General features: G+C 38.8%; 2 long non-coding RNA genes across 3 annotated transcripts; one reads left to right on the top strand and one right to left on the bottom strand.

The window, feature by feature from the left end:
* Window positions 1-379: 379 nt before the first annotated feature.
* Window positions 380-2691, bottom strand: LOC124173342. Its single transcript, XR_006868509.1, has 3 exons — window positions 2219-2691; window positions 2045-2124; window positions 380-554 (listed from the first exon to the last, which is right to left on the bottom strand). It is a non-coding gene; the product is annotated as an uncharacterized LOC124173342 (long non-coding RNA).
* A 13463-nt stretch (window positions 2692-16154) lies between these two features.
* LOC124173344 lies at window positions 16155-17993 on the top strand. Of its 2 annotated transcripts, none has more exons than XR_006868511.1 (3): window positions 16155-16387; window positions 16480-16565; window positions 17913-17993. It is a non-coding gene; the product is annotated as an uncharacterized LOC124173344 (long non-coding RNA). The 2 variants fall into 2 exon arrangements; XR_006868512.1 differs by having other exon boundaries at window positions 16486-16565.
* Window positions 17994-18263: the final 270 nt, after the last annotated feature.

The following is an 18263-nucleotide window of genomic DNA, read 5'->3' on the forward strand; positions in this document are numbered from 1 at the left end:
TCCCCAAAAAATATTTTTAATGCATAGTGTCTTGAGTATGAAACAGTATGAACCAGTACATCTAACTTATTCCCATCCATAACAAAAGAAGGTACTGTCAGACTTAAGAAGTGTTCTGATCCATGACAATGATTGTCACCTTATAGCTGATACAGCGCAATGGCTCCTCGAGCTATTTCAACGGGACATTCTCGATCAACCGCGGTGTTATGCCAACCTAGTGCAAAGTGGCTTCCCTCTTCAAGTAAAAATGAAGACGTCGCCAGGAGGAAAGGGTTTTTACACGACTATGAGCTTCAGGACAAAGGCGAATTTAATTGGAATAATTTGCGGCAACATCCTGTGAAGAAGGTTTGGTAAAGCCCGTCCACAGGCACGACCAATTACTCAATCGCTGATATTGGATATCTCTGATATTGAATATTGCCGACAGTATTGGATAATTCGAAGAAAGGGGTAGAATAAATGAGGTTGCAGTTCCTTACCCAATAGGTTAGTCAGTCTGGTTGTAATCGCTTTTCGCTCCGCTCATTCACAATGCAGAGAAGACAATCCTGAAACGAATAATATTACTTATGTTACAGACTTGGGAAAATCGTTATACTCGTATGAAGCAAACCCTTCTTAAATGCCTTTTTAAGCTTACATAAATCTCAATACAAATTGATTGAAAATACTTCTCACATAACAGGAGTTGAAGAAAAAAATGGCGGATCGATTCGCCAGACACAACTTGAAAGAGATCTGCTCGTACTATGGCAGAGAGTGAGGCCTGTATACCCACAGAGAGCGGTCTTATCTAATCTTTTGTGACCCATAAAGAATTGAAGTGTAGGGATTGCCAATTCACGATGCTACCAGTCAACGCTCGGGCGAAAATAGTTGCAACTCTATTAACGGAAAATAATGGATAAGAAGGATAGATATCACTGTTAACGGTTTTTCTTCGGATTGGTTGAGAGTTTTTGCGAAATTATTGAGATATAGAATCACGAGATGAAGGTAATGGATTTTTAGCTGAACACGCTGGTTAACCTCTATCCCCACGGACAATGCAGATACGAAAGCTGATAGGCGTTGTGCTCACAATCCATCACTGAAGCGAACTATTGCCAGAGAACTGCAAAACCTTTTTCATCAGAACAACGATTTAAATCCAAGCGCAAGCAAGTTTTATTAAACAACCGCATTTTATAGTAATAACCGCAAAAAACTTCAAGTTTAGATTTAAGTGATTACACATAAACTGTACCGACAGAAAAAGTAGTTATCAAGTACCTATTTGTAGATATAATTGTATTTAATATAATGAGAAGATAATCCGTGACGTGGTTGAGAGAGGGAAGCCGGTTAAGCTGTTTTCGGATTTTAGCGAGACGAACGAAGGACAATTCATTTTTGTATGCATAACTTCATAAATGAAGGTGATACGAATCTAACCGGGTCCTCTATCAAATAATAATAAAAGTTATTTTTTAAGACTTTCATGTCCTTATTACTCAAAAATATGAAGATTGCGATGATTAATGACACTTAAAAACAGTCATTATAAAAGTATTCAGCATTAAAAGAACGCATCTGTCTCTCAGATCGCATGCCGAAATTGCGAACGTCTTTATAGGTCAAAAATCTATCTGAATTTAAAAGCCAAAAATAATCAGCTGATAATAACTGACTGATGATGGCCTGTGATTAATATGGTCTAGAGATATCAAAAGCTATTTTTACGCGCGTTCTTTATGACAAGACTATTTCCAAGTAATATAAAACTAAAAATTTTGTTTGAATAGAGTTTCGGAATGTCATATTAAGTCTGTAAACTTTCGAACAATTATGTTATAGACGGTGGCGAAAAACTTTCTATGGATATAACTCAAGAAATATTTTTTCTGCATTCTTACCATACATTACGTTCAAACTCTGTTGATCAATTGTATAAGATATAATCTTGCACTTGAAAGGCATGCTTATTTTAAGTAAAGAAATCACGCTGTTATGCATAATTGAAAGAAAACTTAAATGGAATGCGTTTGCAAGTGCTTACCCAATAGAAAAGGCAATCCCGTTGAAATTCGTATTCGCTCCTTCCTCTGCTCTTCTATTCCCAATGCAGAGAAGGCAATCCTGAAACATAAAGTAAATTACTTCTCTTACTGACATGGGAATATTATTATACTCGTATGAAGTAAACCTTTCTTTAATGCCTTTTTAAACTTACATAAATCTCAATCCCAAATGCTGGACTAATTCTTCTCAGACAACAGGATTTGAACAACGAGATGGCGGATCAGTTCCTCGGATGCAACTCAAAAGAGATATCCTCGTCCTGTAACTTAGGAAGAGGCCTTTATACCCACAGAGAGCGATCGGGTTTATCTAATCTTTTGTGCTTAAAAAAATAGAGGTGAAGGGATTGCCAATTTGCAATACTGCCAATCAACGCTTGGGCAAAATAATTGCGATTCTCTCGACTGAACTGAGTGGATAAGAAGGATAAATATAATTTTTAACGTTTTTTCTTCGGATTGGTTGTGATCTTTTGCGAAATTTTTGATGCATGGGATCACATGATGAAGATGAAGGTTATGGATTTTGAGCTGACTACTCAGGGGCGGCCGGAGCTTCCCAATTGAGCCACGGAAGGCTTGGCAACTGAAAAATTAAAACCGTCTTTGAAAGTTGATGACGGTTCGCTAGCTTGCTGCGCCGTTGCAGAAAATGTATTCGCGTTTCTTTGTGTTTCGGCAGCAGTGCGCAGGCAATTTCGTATTCGATGTCGTTTATGGAAAGCTTAGGTGTGTTGGAGGCAGATGTGCAGGAGTAGCTGAATTGGGAGTGATGATTGCCATTAGTTTCATTATTCAATATTATTTTGAATCTTTATTCGTAATTAACTCGAATATTTTCTCAAAACAAGACAAATGTTAAACTCAAAATTAGATTAAAATCATAAAAGGACCTTGGATTACCATTACGCACGTCCGTCATCGGTATTACCAGATGAATACAGTGTGAGATCTCCTTACTAGTGACTATGGTCGCCTTAATACCAATTTTTATTTTATAATTGTGCCCTCATGATCGCTTTCAACCTATTTGGATAACATGGCTGGGAGTAGCTATTTTAGCAATGATGATCATAAAAACATTTTTCTGATAACATTTCACGTTACTCGTTTTCACTGTCTGTACGTCATTTGCTATTTCTCATGTAGTTGGATTTAGGAAAAAAAACATAGCCGCAATAATGCATAGGCAAGTTCAATCACTGATGATACATGATTAACGACTCGATTATTACCATATTTACATTTCAAAAAAATCATTTGCTAAGAAGATAATTTTGAGGAACGATATGGCACTAAAAAGCAAAAAGAGCGGAGGTATTGTGCGCAGTGGTGCCGACTCCATGGGGCCTGAGGGGGCCCGATCCCCCTCCAAAAATTCGCTGTAGGTGTGAGGAAAAATGTGTCAGGCTTGTCGATTTTCCCCGGAGTGTCCAGATATCGATATTCGAGTTATCAGGGTTCTAGTATTGATTATATGACTCTTCTAAAATGCTTAAAAACTTAAAACACACTACTTTTAAATTTCCCGGGGCAAGATCGCCGGTTTGCCCCCTCCCCCCAATATTTTTGTAAGTCGGCAACCCTGATTGTGCAACAAACTCGAAATAATAAGACGACCTGCTCCAGAGACTATTTTTATGAGCCGACACGTTCCGAGTCGACATGTTTCGCCATTTATATGTTTTCGCAATGCCATAGAGAACCTCTATGCGCAGAACTGTCGAGGGCAATATGTGCCAATAGGATGACGGGTATTTCTCGTTTCTTTGCATTGTACAAATCAGGCTCCGAATACGCAAAATTGGACTCGGCAGCCCGCGAAGAAATTAAAAAGAGTTTATCACTGATTTTTGAGATATTTACGATATTTACCTACTCTGCGAACACAATTTCTTATTCACGTTATTGTGATATGGCTTGTGTTCGGAGATTTTGCTGTATTTACCAACGATTTTTTTTCAGCCTAAGTAAAAAAGTCTTTATATTCAAGGATTCAACGGTCGTTGATAGAAGAAAATCATTCTATTCTCCGTAAAATACAGCTCCATAAGAGAAAATGAACATTTTAAGGACGGCTTTAAGTCAAGTGGCAAGTGTAACCTGTTTTTTTGATCAAAGCGAGTGTCATATCAGGAGCTTAAAATAATATTTACACTATCTCAGCGACGAAACTCATTATAAGACGATTTTAACCGCAATGTGTCTCAGTGGTCCCTGAAGGGATCGCAAGGCCATATAAGAAAACATTAGGTGGTCTTTTTTGGGACGATAAAGGTTAAAACATTGTTATCCTACTGGGAAGAGGGGTAATGTTTTCCTCTCGTTAGGCATTGGAAGGGCGGAGAGTGCAGTTGGGACCATGGTGAATGAGCATCGACGCCGACTCGATCACCTTGAAAATTCGGCCAATCTGGAACACTGTGCCCAGGAAAACCATAGCATACACTGGGATGAAACTGCCCAACTCGGTAGGACTTAGAGGTTATGCCTCGCTCAGATTACGATTGTTCCAGCAATCGTCGAACAATCGTGCATTCACACGGCGATGGTCAAAACCTGTGCCGCCCTCTTATGCTGACATCTAAAGTGAACGAGAAATTGACAGTTAGCAAAGCTGTTGAGATATACAGGGACAAGATATTACAGTGATCAACGTGTATTTACAGCATAATTATTCTTCCGCCCATATTGTTCATTCCTAGGAAAAATCCATGAAAAGAATAGAGCTAAGAGAGCTTCACGAGCTTTTGCTTTTCTCTTGTTGCTTCTGTTCCCGGTCTCCCATCGCCTAACCATAGTAAAGTGGCAACGTTCAGACCTACGTCAACTATTGTCAGGACATGCATTCACACGGCTAGTTCGGCCAACTATCGTTAGGACGATTGCTCGGACAATCGTAATGTGAACGATGCATTATTGGGACCGCATTACTGAAGAAGCCGTAGAGATCCGTATTCACCCAAACAACATCAATAGAGATCGAGGACTAATTTTGGAACTCAGCAATAAATAGGACGAGAAAGGAGGGAATATTTCCGAAACAGAGACCACGTGGGTGAAGGAGGAGAGTCTTAACCCTTTCGCTGCTGTTCAATCTCCGGAAACCTTCTCCTCACATGCGGCGAAAATGTTAAAATGCGTTTCCTGGGCCCATGGAGCAGGTACTTCCAGGATGGGTGTTGTACACCCTCCGAAGGGTCACTAATCCTCGACCCTTTCCTCGACGAACTCACCCTCGCAGGACCGTCTCTTCGACCCTACCAGCGGGGGCCTACCTCCCGAAAAGGGACCACTCTGACTGCAATTTGAAAATCAACCAATCAATCCGATCATCACATAAGATTGTTTTCATCGCACTCCTGCCAATCAAGCAACCAAGTACGTCTTTGAACCATGTCTCTGCGATAAAAAATAACGAATTTGTTAACTTTGCAACAAAATGTGGCTGCGGACCACCGAAAAACTGCCATTATATCAAAGTTAACAAAATCGTTATTTTTGATCGCAGAAACACGGTTCAAAGACGTACTTGGTTGCTTGATTGGCAGGAGTGCGATGAAAACAATCATTTTGTGACGTTCGGATTGATTGAATGATTTTCACATTTCAGTCAGAGCGATCACTTTTCCGGAGGTAGGGCCCCCGCTGCGCTGGTAGGGCCGATGAGACGGTCTTGCATGGGTGAGTTCGTCGTGGAAAGGGTCGCGGATTAGTGGGTCCCTTCGAAGTGCTTCGGGGAAAGTGCTGAACTTATGGCAGGGAGGAAGAAAAAGTACGTCCACCGCAGTCTGCCGTGCGGACGTACTAGGTACGTTCACAGCAGTGAAAGGGTTAAAATCGGAACACAGTAATATCGGCATCATGAGACCTGAGGATGTTGGGAAAGTCTCCCAACGAAAGGTCGGCCTACTCCATGCAGATTCTGACCCAGTTGGAAACCCGAGAAGCTTTAATTCATTCTATTCACCGGAAATAGATCAGGTTCTTCGAAAATGAAAAGGTGACGTTGTAGATTTCCACTGATTTATTTCGTCCGTACCACATGTTTTGAATCATAGAGGTCATTATCAAGTACTTGTTTATTTACTTCCACATAGTTGAGCCTTATACCATTGAACGATCTCAGTTTCATCGTTTAAATTTTTGATGTTACTTAAAAGCAACATTGTGTTATAATGGGTTAAAAAAATACATTTTTTGACGACGATCGACAAAATTTTCCCCTTCTATAAACTGAGCAGAGTACAAAATGAGAATTCTCTTCAATGGAAATGATCGTTCAACAGAATGGACTAATAGGGGACAAATGACACGAGCGAGTGTAAAGTGAACAGTTTTACATTTCATTGTAAGTTTGATAGAGAGAGAGAACGTGAGTGAATTTTGAAACTCTCACCTTGCTCAATATTAAAATGTTTTTTTTTTACATTTTCAATGAGCAATATATTTTTCTTTTTTCGTCCTAAATTGAACTTCTTTTTTTCGTTTCAGTAAAAAATTTTTCTTCTTTTTCGCTATAAAAATAATTTCTTTACATTTTTTGTTGTGCGATGTTCTTTCTTTTTCCCCTATAATCGCAGCTTTTTTCATTTTAATATTTTTTCCTCGAAATTCAATGCCAGATGCGGCTATTATTCTTTATGTAAAAGCCAAATATTTAATTGAAACTAAAAACTATGATAAGTCTAAGAATCAATAAATTTATTCAAAAATATTCTTTACATGCAGTCTGCGTTGCTTAATTAAAAGGAAATATCACCCTCATATCTGTAAAATCTATTTTTTCTGAATAATTCAAAACTGGATATTTCATGAATATGTACGTGACTGAAGACATGATCGTAAATGAATAAAATCACGTCGTGCGGAAGATCCAGATCTCTGTGGATCTTTCGCACGATTTTGCATTGCGGGTGACTCCCGTAAAAAGTTATCACCGCGGCTAGTCCCGGTATACTTAGTAACTAGTCAAGAACGAACACCTCTTTGTGTTCTATGTCCGGGCCTGCTCTCCGGCTGTGGCGCTGTGCGCACGATTTGGACTGCTAGTGGCATCATATGCTCAGCAGTCCAGCAAACACTTTGTCCGGTAGTGTCCAAAAATATCCACAATGAATGACGCCTTGGTAGCTTAACTGGCCAAAGCACTCGACCGAAAATCGGGGGACTCGGGTTCGTATCCCGGTCAAGGCGAATGATTTTTTCTCTGTGGATCTTTCGCACAATTTGTGCATTGCGAGTGACTCCCGTCAAAGTTATCACCGCGGCTAGTCCCGGTATACATTAAACTAAAACAATCACGTCTTTTGCCGTTATCACCAGATGACTAAATTTTCCATCAATGCTATCTCTCTGATCCATTTCAATTTTATTGTACGTGTGGGGGTAGACAAGTGTAAGTGGTCACGCGCACAGAATTCCGTCTAGAGAAGGCGATCGCGAATTTCCAAGAAAGATCGAAAGCGGTTGGAGTGTGTGATAAGAGGTGGACAGCAGGAGAATACAAATAAGATAAGAGATAAACATGATGGAGATAAGCCGACCAGCGACCCATTATTGAAATATTGACTCATCTGAAAGGGTATCAGTGTTAACCTTCTAAAAATATTTCTGAGATTATGATTAATTTTTTTGTGAAATTGAGGTTTATTCCGTTATCCATGTCTGAAACGAATCCAAATGCCATCCTAATCAGTACAGTCCTTCTTGAGTTATAAATGGAGCAGCTAGCACAATTTTCGACTTCGTTGTAAATGAAAGGAGCTGAGAAGCCGAGGGATACGTACTGGTGCTATTTTGTTCTAAACGGATTTAGGTGCAGATATTAGGTAAAGAAATCAAACAAGGCAAACTGGATACTAAAAAGATCAATTTACTTTCCACTCGATGTCTGCACAAAACGGAGACGCGCTTGTATCCCATGGACACCGCGCTATCGTACACGCATTCTATTAATTTCTGCACCTAACTCCGTTTAGAAAAAATCACTTGTACACCTTCCCTTCTAACTCATAATATATAAGATAAGATTAATAAATGAGGCTGGAATAAAAGGCGAGACCCACCCTTACATTTATGAAATCTATTTATTTAAAGCGGAAACAGGATTTTCCAACGATAATATACGCGTTGGATTCATTTTGGTATCATTTCAAGTGCTGTGTGACACAGCCGTAGGTGGTCACAAACACAAGATTAGATTTTGAGGAGGCGATAGAGGATTTCCAAGAAAGATAAGGGGTTGTCCATTAATTACGTGGGGCGATGTTCTGTATTAGCTGTAAAAAAAGGCGAGACACACCCTTATATCTATAAAATTTACTATTAAAGGCAGAGGCAGGATCTTTCGCGGATGAGCACGTCATTCAGGACACGTATGTAAGGTAGTAAATCTACCATGTAGGTGGTTATGACCAGATCATTCTTAATGGCAACGACTTAATGCGTTTAATCCATTACGGTTTCATAGTATGTTAGATTGAATACAGGCGTAAGTGATCACGTACACAATATTCGATTTGCGGAAGGCAAAAGAGAATATCAGAGATACGTAAGGGATTGCCCATTAATTACGTGAGATGATTTTGGCTATATTTGGAGTGTAAATACTATTTAGTCTATGCTTCATTGCGTTATTTTTGTTATTTCCTGTTTATTTATTTATACATTATAATAATTAAGACTAGAAATTAAGGACTAAGATCTTGTTTCTTTCGGAAAAAAATTAAATGATACTCTAGGGACCCACTCTCCCCCACGTGATATTTGGCTCGACTCCCCCTCCCCACCGGCTAAACGACTGGCGTGATTATCGAATGACCCCCTTAGCAACAGCCGAACAATTGCGCAGGCCTGAATATCCATATAAGTGGATGCGCTAAAAACTTTCCTAGGGCTCCTTTAAGAATGAAACATAGAAAAATTACTTGCAGTGAGTCAGGAAACCGCATTGATTCCAATAAATTAATCCCAGCAGACAATTAGTAGTAATTGCTTGGAATGCTTTTCCTCCGTCTGTGTTTGCCTTTTAAGGAATTCCTCCAAATCCCTCTAAAGTGTATATGTTGATGTCATTCGTCGCCTTACGGGATAAGTGGGAAATGAGAGAAGGAGGACACAAAGAAAATGAGAGATAAACGCGATGGAGATAAACAGTTCGGTGGGCCGAATAAAACTTTTTTCCCTGATCAAACTTTCCCGTTGCGGGAAAGCTGCAAAATAATATCAGGATCGCGTACTCAATTTAAAAAAAATCAAATTATATCAAAAACTTCTGGGTAGTTTCGTGAAGAAACTACCCGGAACTTATTAGAAAAAGTCTTAAAACACGAATCGTTGTTCGACAGGAAGAGGGATGCCATTGAAATTTGTTCTTCCACTATCGCTTAGGGACTTAACTAATAATTTAGTTTCAATTCAAAATTATTTTTATTTACAGTTTATTTAAATTTATTAGTTTATTTTACATTAATTCTAGCCATATCTGGCAATAAATTTCGAAGAAAAAATTTTTTTTCTAAAAATCAAGAAGTAGTAGCAATAAAAGGGAAAAAGGAAATAAAATTGCAAAAAAAATGTAAAAAAAATATATTTTAGAGAGCAAAAAATAATAATTCCAAAACTCACTCACGTTCTTTCATTCACAGTAAAAAAGAAAAGTAAATCTGTTCACTTTACACTAGCTTGTGACATTTGTCTCTTTTAAGTGCATTCTCTTGTGAGATCGCTGAAGAGGCGGAAAATTCTCATTTTGTACTAATGCCAGTGTAGATGAGGGCATAGGCAGATCCAGGGGGGGGCACGGGGGCACGTGCACCCCCAAGACATTCAGAAATATGCCAGAGTTTTAATACGGTCCCTTTATCATTAATGCGTTCGATTTCTATTACGAGATATTGTTGTCCCCCCAGAACAAAATCCTGGATACGTCCTCGCTTGTGACCCCCCAGAAAGGAATCCTGGGTTCCTCCCTTGGATGAAGTGAGAATTTCATCGATTGCCGTCAATATTTTTCATTTTGTTAACTGATTATAACATCAAAAATGTGTAATAAGAACCTGAAAAAAGGGAAAATAAAGAAAAAATAACTGGTGCATATGAAAAAATATAAAGAAGTTATTTTATAGCGCAGAAAAAATAATAAATCCAATATTCACTTACCTACATTTTTTCACAAAGATAAATCTGTTGACTTTACACTAGCTTGTGCCATTCGGCTACTTTGAATTTATTCTGTGGCAAGATAATTAAAGAGGGGGAAAATTCTCATTTTGCACCAAGCCCAGAGTAGAACAGGGGAGAATTTTATAGATCGTCGGCAATATGTTTTCTTTTTGTTAGCACTAGAACCGCTGAGCTTTCCAACCCCACCAAAACCGCGGCATGGAACTTTTTTGTCCCATTGACAGAATACGTTGATCCTGTCGTGTTTAAGAATAATTGACGGTTTTTTGTGGTTTGTGTGAACAAAACACGTGTTTAGGTAATGTTTAAAGCGTTTTATTAAGTATAACTAGAAATACAGTAAACTTATTTGGACGTTTTGTTTGCAAGCTCAGACCTGCAGACGCGCCGGGCAGAGGTGACGCGGCCGGCGCTGCGAGAGTAGGCGGCCGGCGCAGTGCACATATTATTCGGCGCTTCTAACTGGCAGAATAACGGTATCTGTGCATCGATCCCCTTCGTAATAAACTGTTATTATGCTAAATACAAAATAAGTGTACAAAGAAAAACTGAAATTGTATGTTTTTCCCCATTTTGGGACAAAAAAGTCTCATCCCGCGGTTCTATATAAATAGTCGTTTTTCTCGCGAACCAAACATCGTACAATATTTTCAATTTGATTATTCGAAATACCATAAAAAATGAGCAAAATTCAGTAAATTTCAAAGGGATCAAACTACTAGTACATGAATGGCAAACATTTGCAAAGGGCGATGGGAAAAAAATCCCGTCCGCGGTTCTAGTGTTAACCCATTAAAACACTATGTTGATTCCAAATAACATATAAAATGTATAAGAAGTTTCTGAGCTTTACCCAGTGAACAACATGATAGGAAACTTCTCGGGGTTTCAACCGGGTCAGAGTCTGCATGGACTAGGTCGGCGTTTCGTTAAGAGACTTTCCCATTAACCTCAGCTCTCATGATGCCGATATTACTGTGTTCCGATTTTAAGACTCTCCTCCTTCACTCACGTGGTCTCTGTTTTGGAAATATTCCCTCCTTTCTCGTCCTATTTATTGCTGGGTTCCTAAATTAGTCCTCGGTCTCTATTGATGTTATTTGAGTGAATACGGTTCTCTACGGCTTCTTCAGTAATGCGGTCCCAATAATTCATCGTTCACATTACGGTTGTCTGAGCAATCGTCCTAACGATAGTTGGCCGAACTAGCCGTGTCAATGCATGTCCTGACAATAGTTCACGTAGGTACGAACGTTGACACTTTACGATGGTTAGGCGATGGGAGACCGTAAACGGAAGCGACAAGATAAAAGCGAAAAGTTCGTGAAGCTCTCTTAGCTCTATTAATTCATGGATTTGTCCTGGGAAGGAAGAATATGGGCGGAAAAAAATTAGTCCGTGAATACTCATTGAACACAGTAATATCTTGGACATGAATATATCAACAGCTTGAATAAGAATATTTTAAGAAATAAAATTGCATAAAAAAGCATAGGCATGGTGCGTTTTGCTCGAAATCATAAGATGTTTTGCTCTCAGGCAGATTTTTAGGAGCCTAAAATTTTCGTCTATCGTTTGTTTTCGCAACGCCGAACTATGTAGGATCCTACTACTGTATGTAGCCTACGAGAGGAAAACTTTTTCCATCTTACGAGTAGGATAGAATTTGAGTCAAAACTCAACATGTGCCCGGCGCCGGTCACTAAGCTATGCATTGTGTTTTGATTTGATTATGCGTTATTGGAGGTCACTAAAATAGACCTTCTAACCCCATATTTGCGCAAATCCATGGTCAATTCTGAGTTTGATCTGAGGTTTCCGCGGCGTTTCTTCATATGAGTCTTTGCTTAAGGGCGTTCCTCCGCCTTTAGATGTCCATAAGTGACGACAGTTTCTCCAGCCATGACGGCCGAATTTTATGCATCGCTACTTCTGACCTGAAGACGCCAGTAGGATGGCTGGAGAAACTGTCGTCACTTATGGACATCTAAAGGCGGAGGAACGCCCGGAAGCCAAGACTCATACCATGGTCAATTCATTGAGTTACCAATGTTTTTGATTAAAATATTTCTTTTGAATTTCAATAATTTACTCATCTGAAAGAATTAGTTACATTTATTAAGCATTTTGGATATTTAAAATGATTTCTTGCATTGATTATAGCAATGTTGGTGAACACAGCGGAAAAACTCTAATTAAAGCTCCATAATTAGTATGCATGTACACTAGGCCGGCCCTTATTTTTCAGAATTGCGAAAAGTTATGTTTTCCTGGTCTCAAAATGATCCAAATGAGGTCTATACTCACGTGTTAAAATTTGGTTACTTTAAAATAACAGCACCCCGTGCCCCAAGGGCCCTAAGTACTAAGAACCATCAATTGAGTTTTTTAGGGTTGAAAAAGTCCTATTCCTATGTAAAACGTAAAAGTATTGACCTTTAGGAAAGATTTTCTGTTTGTTTTGACCTATCTCTAAGCATTTAGGAGATATCGCCCGTCGTAATGCAATCCCCCCCCCAGGGCGCCACCCCGCACCGCGGCACCGCTGAGGTACGTCCCGCACCACTTACAAAAGACTTCCCTCAACCCCCTCCCCTCCCTCGGCAAAGGCTTTGCTCACACTGGCAAGATCAAGCCCCTGAAGAAATGTGCTTACCTTAGAAAGAATTTAATTGCCATAGCAATACTTCCAATCCAAGAGATCAATTTATTTTCACTCTTTCCATGAATTTCAGTACATATCATTCGAAATAAAATACATTTTTAGGGTATTTCTAATATTTCACTGACACCCCATATTTGGCAATTAAAGTGTCTTTGCGCAAGTAAGGGGTTGTGCTACGATGAAAATTCACACTTATATTAATAAATTTTGAAAGCCCTCTTCCTTCAACGTGACTGCCTTCAAATCTTGAATTATTTTCACCCCTTTCGCTGCACAGTCGTTTCCCACTTGATCACCCCGAATAATTTGCAAATCGTTCTTGAATGTTCATCCCATACTCGCATGTTCACATAAAAGAATGCAATGCATATTTACAATGTATTAAATAAGCTTTCTCGAATTAGTAGTGACAAAATTTGGTATAGATACCTGAGTCATGTCTTAATGTTTATAGAATGCCTTCTTCGGTGGATCATATTTTCCTTCACATGACCTCATACGTACATATCACGTTTTTATTTTCACAATGAGAAATGGATCCGTCAAAGAATGACAGGCCTACCAGCTCCTCACCCATGTACCACAAGTGAATTGAGAACCTCTTTTGTGCTGCTATCGCTATGACAACATATGTTAACACTTTCGTAAATAACAAGTCTTTTTAGGAACTGCGGGTCACTGTTGGGAGCAAATGCAGCACAAGGAGCGGAGAACAATCTTTTCCTTTCTTCTTGAATATATTGAAACCTATTCCACCAACAATTGGATTTCATGCTCCTCTTTGTTTGCGTAAGAACTTTATTTCTTCAGCCCAAGCACATTTATCCGAGAGATTAACTGAACTTTCCTCTTCGTGCGTCAAAAATTCGGTGGTACCGCTCCTTGCAATGTCAAACAAATCATCAAGTTTTGTTTTGAAAGATTCTTTTCTCCACATCTCCACTGTAGTTCGCGCTCTCTTTACGTCGTTGCACGTTCATCCATTCTTAGCGTCATTTTTCTATCTTTTCAATCGCCTTATTTCCGTAATAACAGGAACTCTAGTTTTATACCATGGATAAAACGCATTTCTCACGGTTTTTCTCGCACTAATCTGGCACTAAGTCTTACAGATTTCGAACCTATTAGGTGATAGAGAAAACACACAGTACTTCTCTCACTGTATGTAAATTTGAGCCGAGTATTTCTTCACTTTCTTTTCCAACCAGTTCAATTCCTGGATTTAGTCTTCATTACATGCCTTTCCTTGTTGGCCTATTCTTAAAATGAACGTCACGTTCATGATAAAGTATTTATTTCACCACTTTTCTCCTTACATCCTAAAGAACTTAGCACTTCCTATCCTTTGCACACTATGCACAAGAACCATCTCTCCACAGTGATCTACATTCGTGAACTGACTGCCTCGTTTCTTCTTCCTTGAATATTTCAACCTACTGTTGGAGCCCTGGAAGCCCTGCTTATTCCCTACATTCCTTTGTAATTCATAGACACAATTGTGTCACATGCTTACAATATTTTGTAAATGAAGAGCACTTTGGAACAACGCCTGCTGGAATGGTTCGCGGCCGTATGGCGGCAAAAAATCAAGGTTTTAGGGGTCGGTACCCAGTACATAGGACGACGTTGAAGGGTTAAAATTGACATTATAGGCTTTAACAACATTAATCATGGCACAAGAGGAACAAACTATTCAATACTGCACCACTAGCATGTAAATATTGTCATCAGCAGCAAAGTCTTTGCCGATAGAGGGGAGGGGGTTGAGGGGAAGTCTTTTATAAGTAGTACGGGACGTACCTCAGCGAAGCCGCGGTGCAGGGTGGCGCCCTGGGGGGGGGGATTGCATTACGACGGGCGATATCTCCTAAATGCTTAAAGATAGGTTAAAACAAACAGAAAATCGGCCCTGTAGGGCTTTACTTTTACGTTTTACATAGAAATAGTACTATTTCAACCCCAAAAAACTCAATTGAGGGTCCTTAGTACTTAGGGCCCTTGGGGCACGGGTTGCCGTTATTTTAAAGTAACCAAATTTTAACACGTGAGTATAGACCTCATTTGGATCATTTTGAGACCAGGAAAACATAACTTTTAGCAATTCAGAAAAATAAGGGCCGGCCTAATGTACACTGTATATTGTACAGGTGATTAGGGTACATTCACAGCATTGCCTTGCGTCGACGCGACGGAAGCTCTAGCCCAATCGGCAAATATTGCCCTTGACAGCTCTGAATTGCGAAAACAAATGAAATGCGAGAGTCGTCGGCTCCCAAAAATTGGCCCGGGAACAGCTCGATTCATGATTTCGATAATCGCGCATTACAGATGTTGTTTTTAAGTTTTCGCGCCAAATCATTCCTCAAAATGTTTTTCCTAGATGTTCATTTCGTTAAAATTAATTTGGCGATTATAGAGTCGTTAATAATATATCATCAGTGATACCACTTGCCTATGCATTATTATGGCTACTTTTTATTCCCTATATCTAACTACATAAAAAATAGATAATTACGTAGAGAGAGTGAAAATGAGTAACGTGAAATGGCATCAGAAAAATTTATTTGTGATCGTCGTTGCTAAAACAGCTGTGCGCCGCCAAGTTACCCAGATAGCGTCCACTTGAGCAATCATGAGGAAACAGTTATATTATATAAATTACCATTAAAACGACCGTAGGCATTAGCAAGGAAGTCTCAAAACTCCATTTATCTGGCGATACCGATAACGGATGCGTGCTATGCTAATCCACGGTCCTCAGTGACTGTAATCTATGTTACAGTTTAACATCTGTCTTATGTTGAGAAGATGTTCGAGTTAAAAAAATACAAATTAATATTTAATAATGAAACTTATAGCATTTATCACTCTCATTTCAGCTACTCCTGCATATCTACCTCAAGTACACCCAAGCTTCCCATAATCAACAACCAATGCGAAATCGCCTGCGCACTGCTGCCTAAAAGCGGACAAAATCCAACGCGAACACATTTTTCTGCGACGGCGCAGCGAGCTGACGAAATTACGTCACCAGCCTCAAAAGATGGATATCAATTTTTTCGTTGCCAAACCGCACCTTCTTTGAGGTAATTGGGAAGCTCCGATTCCTTCATCTTCATCTCGTGATCCCATATATCAAAACTCTCGCAAGAGATCACAACCAATCCGAAGAAAAAACGCTAAAAGTGATATCTATCCTTCTTATCCACTTAGTTCAGTCGAGAGAATCGCAAATATTTTTCCCGAGCGTTGACTGTCAGTAACGTGAATTGGATATCCCACCACCTCCATTTTTTATAAGGCACTCTAGATTAGATAAGCCCGCTGTCTGTGGGTATAAAGGCCTCTTCCTGAGCCAAAGGACGAGCATATCTCGTTCATGTTGCGTTTGGGGAACTGATCCGCCATCTTGTGGTTCAAATCCTGTTATCTTAGAAGTATTTTTCCGTCGTTTTGGATTAAGATTTCTGTAAGTTTTAAAGTAAGCATTGAAGGTAGAGGTTTGCTTCATGAGAGTGAAATAATCTTCTAACGTCAGTAACAGAAGTAATTTATTTGAAGTTTCAGGATTGCCTTGTCTGCATTGGAAAAAGAAGAGCCGAGGAAGGAGCGAACACCGATATCTAACGGTTTGCCTTCTCTATTGGGTAAGTAATTGCAAACGAATTTAAGCTACGCTTTTTTATAATTATGCATAATAGCGTGATTGCCTTTTTTATATAAGAATGCCTTTAAAATGCAAGATTAATTCAAATACAATCGACCAACAGAGTTTGAACGTAATTTATGATAGGAATAGTTAGCAAAATATTTCTTGTGTTATATCTATAGAAAGGTTTTCGCCAGAAGTGCATTACGCACTTTTCCGAAGGTTTATAGACTCAATGCGATATTCCGAAATTCTTTTTTGACTTTTGATTCAGATTTAGTTTCGATTTATACTGGCGTTACCAATTTTGGCATGCGGTCTGAGGAACCGTTGCGTTTTATTATAGTGAATACTTTCAACATTACTATTTCAAATGTCAACAATCATCGCTATCTTCATATTTTTGAATAATAAGGACATGAGAGACTGAAAAATTAACTTTTATTATAACTTGCTAGAGGACCCTATAAACTTCACATCACCTTCATCAATGAAGGTGATCTGAAGTTCTACAAAAATCTATTGTTCTTCGTTCGTTTCCTTAAAATTCGAAGATGGGTAAACCGTCCTTCTTCTCTCAACCACGTCACGGATTATGTTCTCATTATGATATAAATAGTTATATCAACAAATAGGTACGTACCATTATTTTTTTGTAAGTACCGTTTATAGGTTACCAATATTAATTGCAGTTATTTAATAATACTTGCTTACGTTTTGATTTGAATCGATGATCTGATGAAGATGCGTTTGAAGTTCTTTAGTAATAAGTAATTCGCTTCACCGTTTGATTGTGAGCACAACGCCTACCCGTTTTCGTATCTGGAGCGTGTTTAGCTTAGAATCCATTTCCCTTCATCTTGTGATGTTAAATCTCAATAATCTCGCAAAAAATACCAAACAATTCAAAGATAAATAGTAAAAAGTGTTTAGTCGTATTTTAAATGTCAATAATCATCGCTATCTTCATATCCGCCCTTTTTATTTATTATGTTCGCTTGAGAGGATCGTAATAATTTTCGCCCAAAAGATGAATGGCAGTATTAAATATTTATAATCCCTTAACCTTCAGTTTCTATGCGTCACTAAAGATTAGATAAGCCCCTTCTCTGTAGGTGTAGAGGCCTCAACCTATGCCACAATACGAGCAGACCACGATCGAGTTGTACATGGGAAAACGATCCGCCATTTTTCTTCAACTCTTGTTATCTGAGAAGTATTTGTCCATCATTATATAGGACTGTAATTTCTGTAAGTTTAATAAGGCATTTAAGAAAGGTTTACTTCATGCAAGTATAATAATTTTCCCATTTCATTTACAGAAGTAATTTATTTTACATTTCAGGATTGCCTTCTCTGTATTGGAAGTAGGGGAGTCGAGGAAGGAGCGAATATCGATTTCAACCAGATTGTCTAACCTATTGGGTAAGTACATGCAAACGCATTTAATCCACGTTATTTTATAAATTACCAATTAATGCGTGATTCTCTTACTTAAAATAAGCATGCCATTCAAGTGCAAGTTTTTATCTAATACAGTCGACCAACTGAGTTTGAACGTAATGTATGGTAAGAATGGATAGTAAATACGTGTCTTGTTTTATCCTAAAAACGTTTGTTGCCACAGTTTACCTCGTAATTATTCCGTAGCTGAAAAACACTTCCACGATAATCTATTTCAAATGAAATCCACCAA

Source organism: Ischnura elegans (genome assembly GCF_921293095.1).
Source record: "Ischnura elegans chromosome 13 unlocalized genomic scaffold, ioIscEleg1.1 SUPER_13_unloc_4, whole genome shotgun sequence".
In the NCBI taxonomy this organism is placed as follows: Eukaryota; Metazoa; Arthropoda; class Insecta; order Odonata; family Coenagrionidae; genus Ischnura; species Ischnura elegans.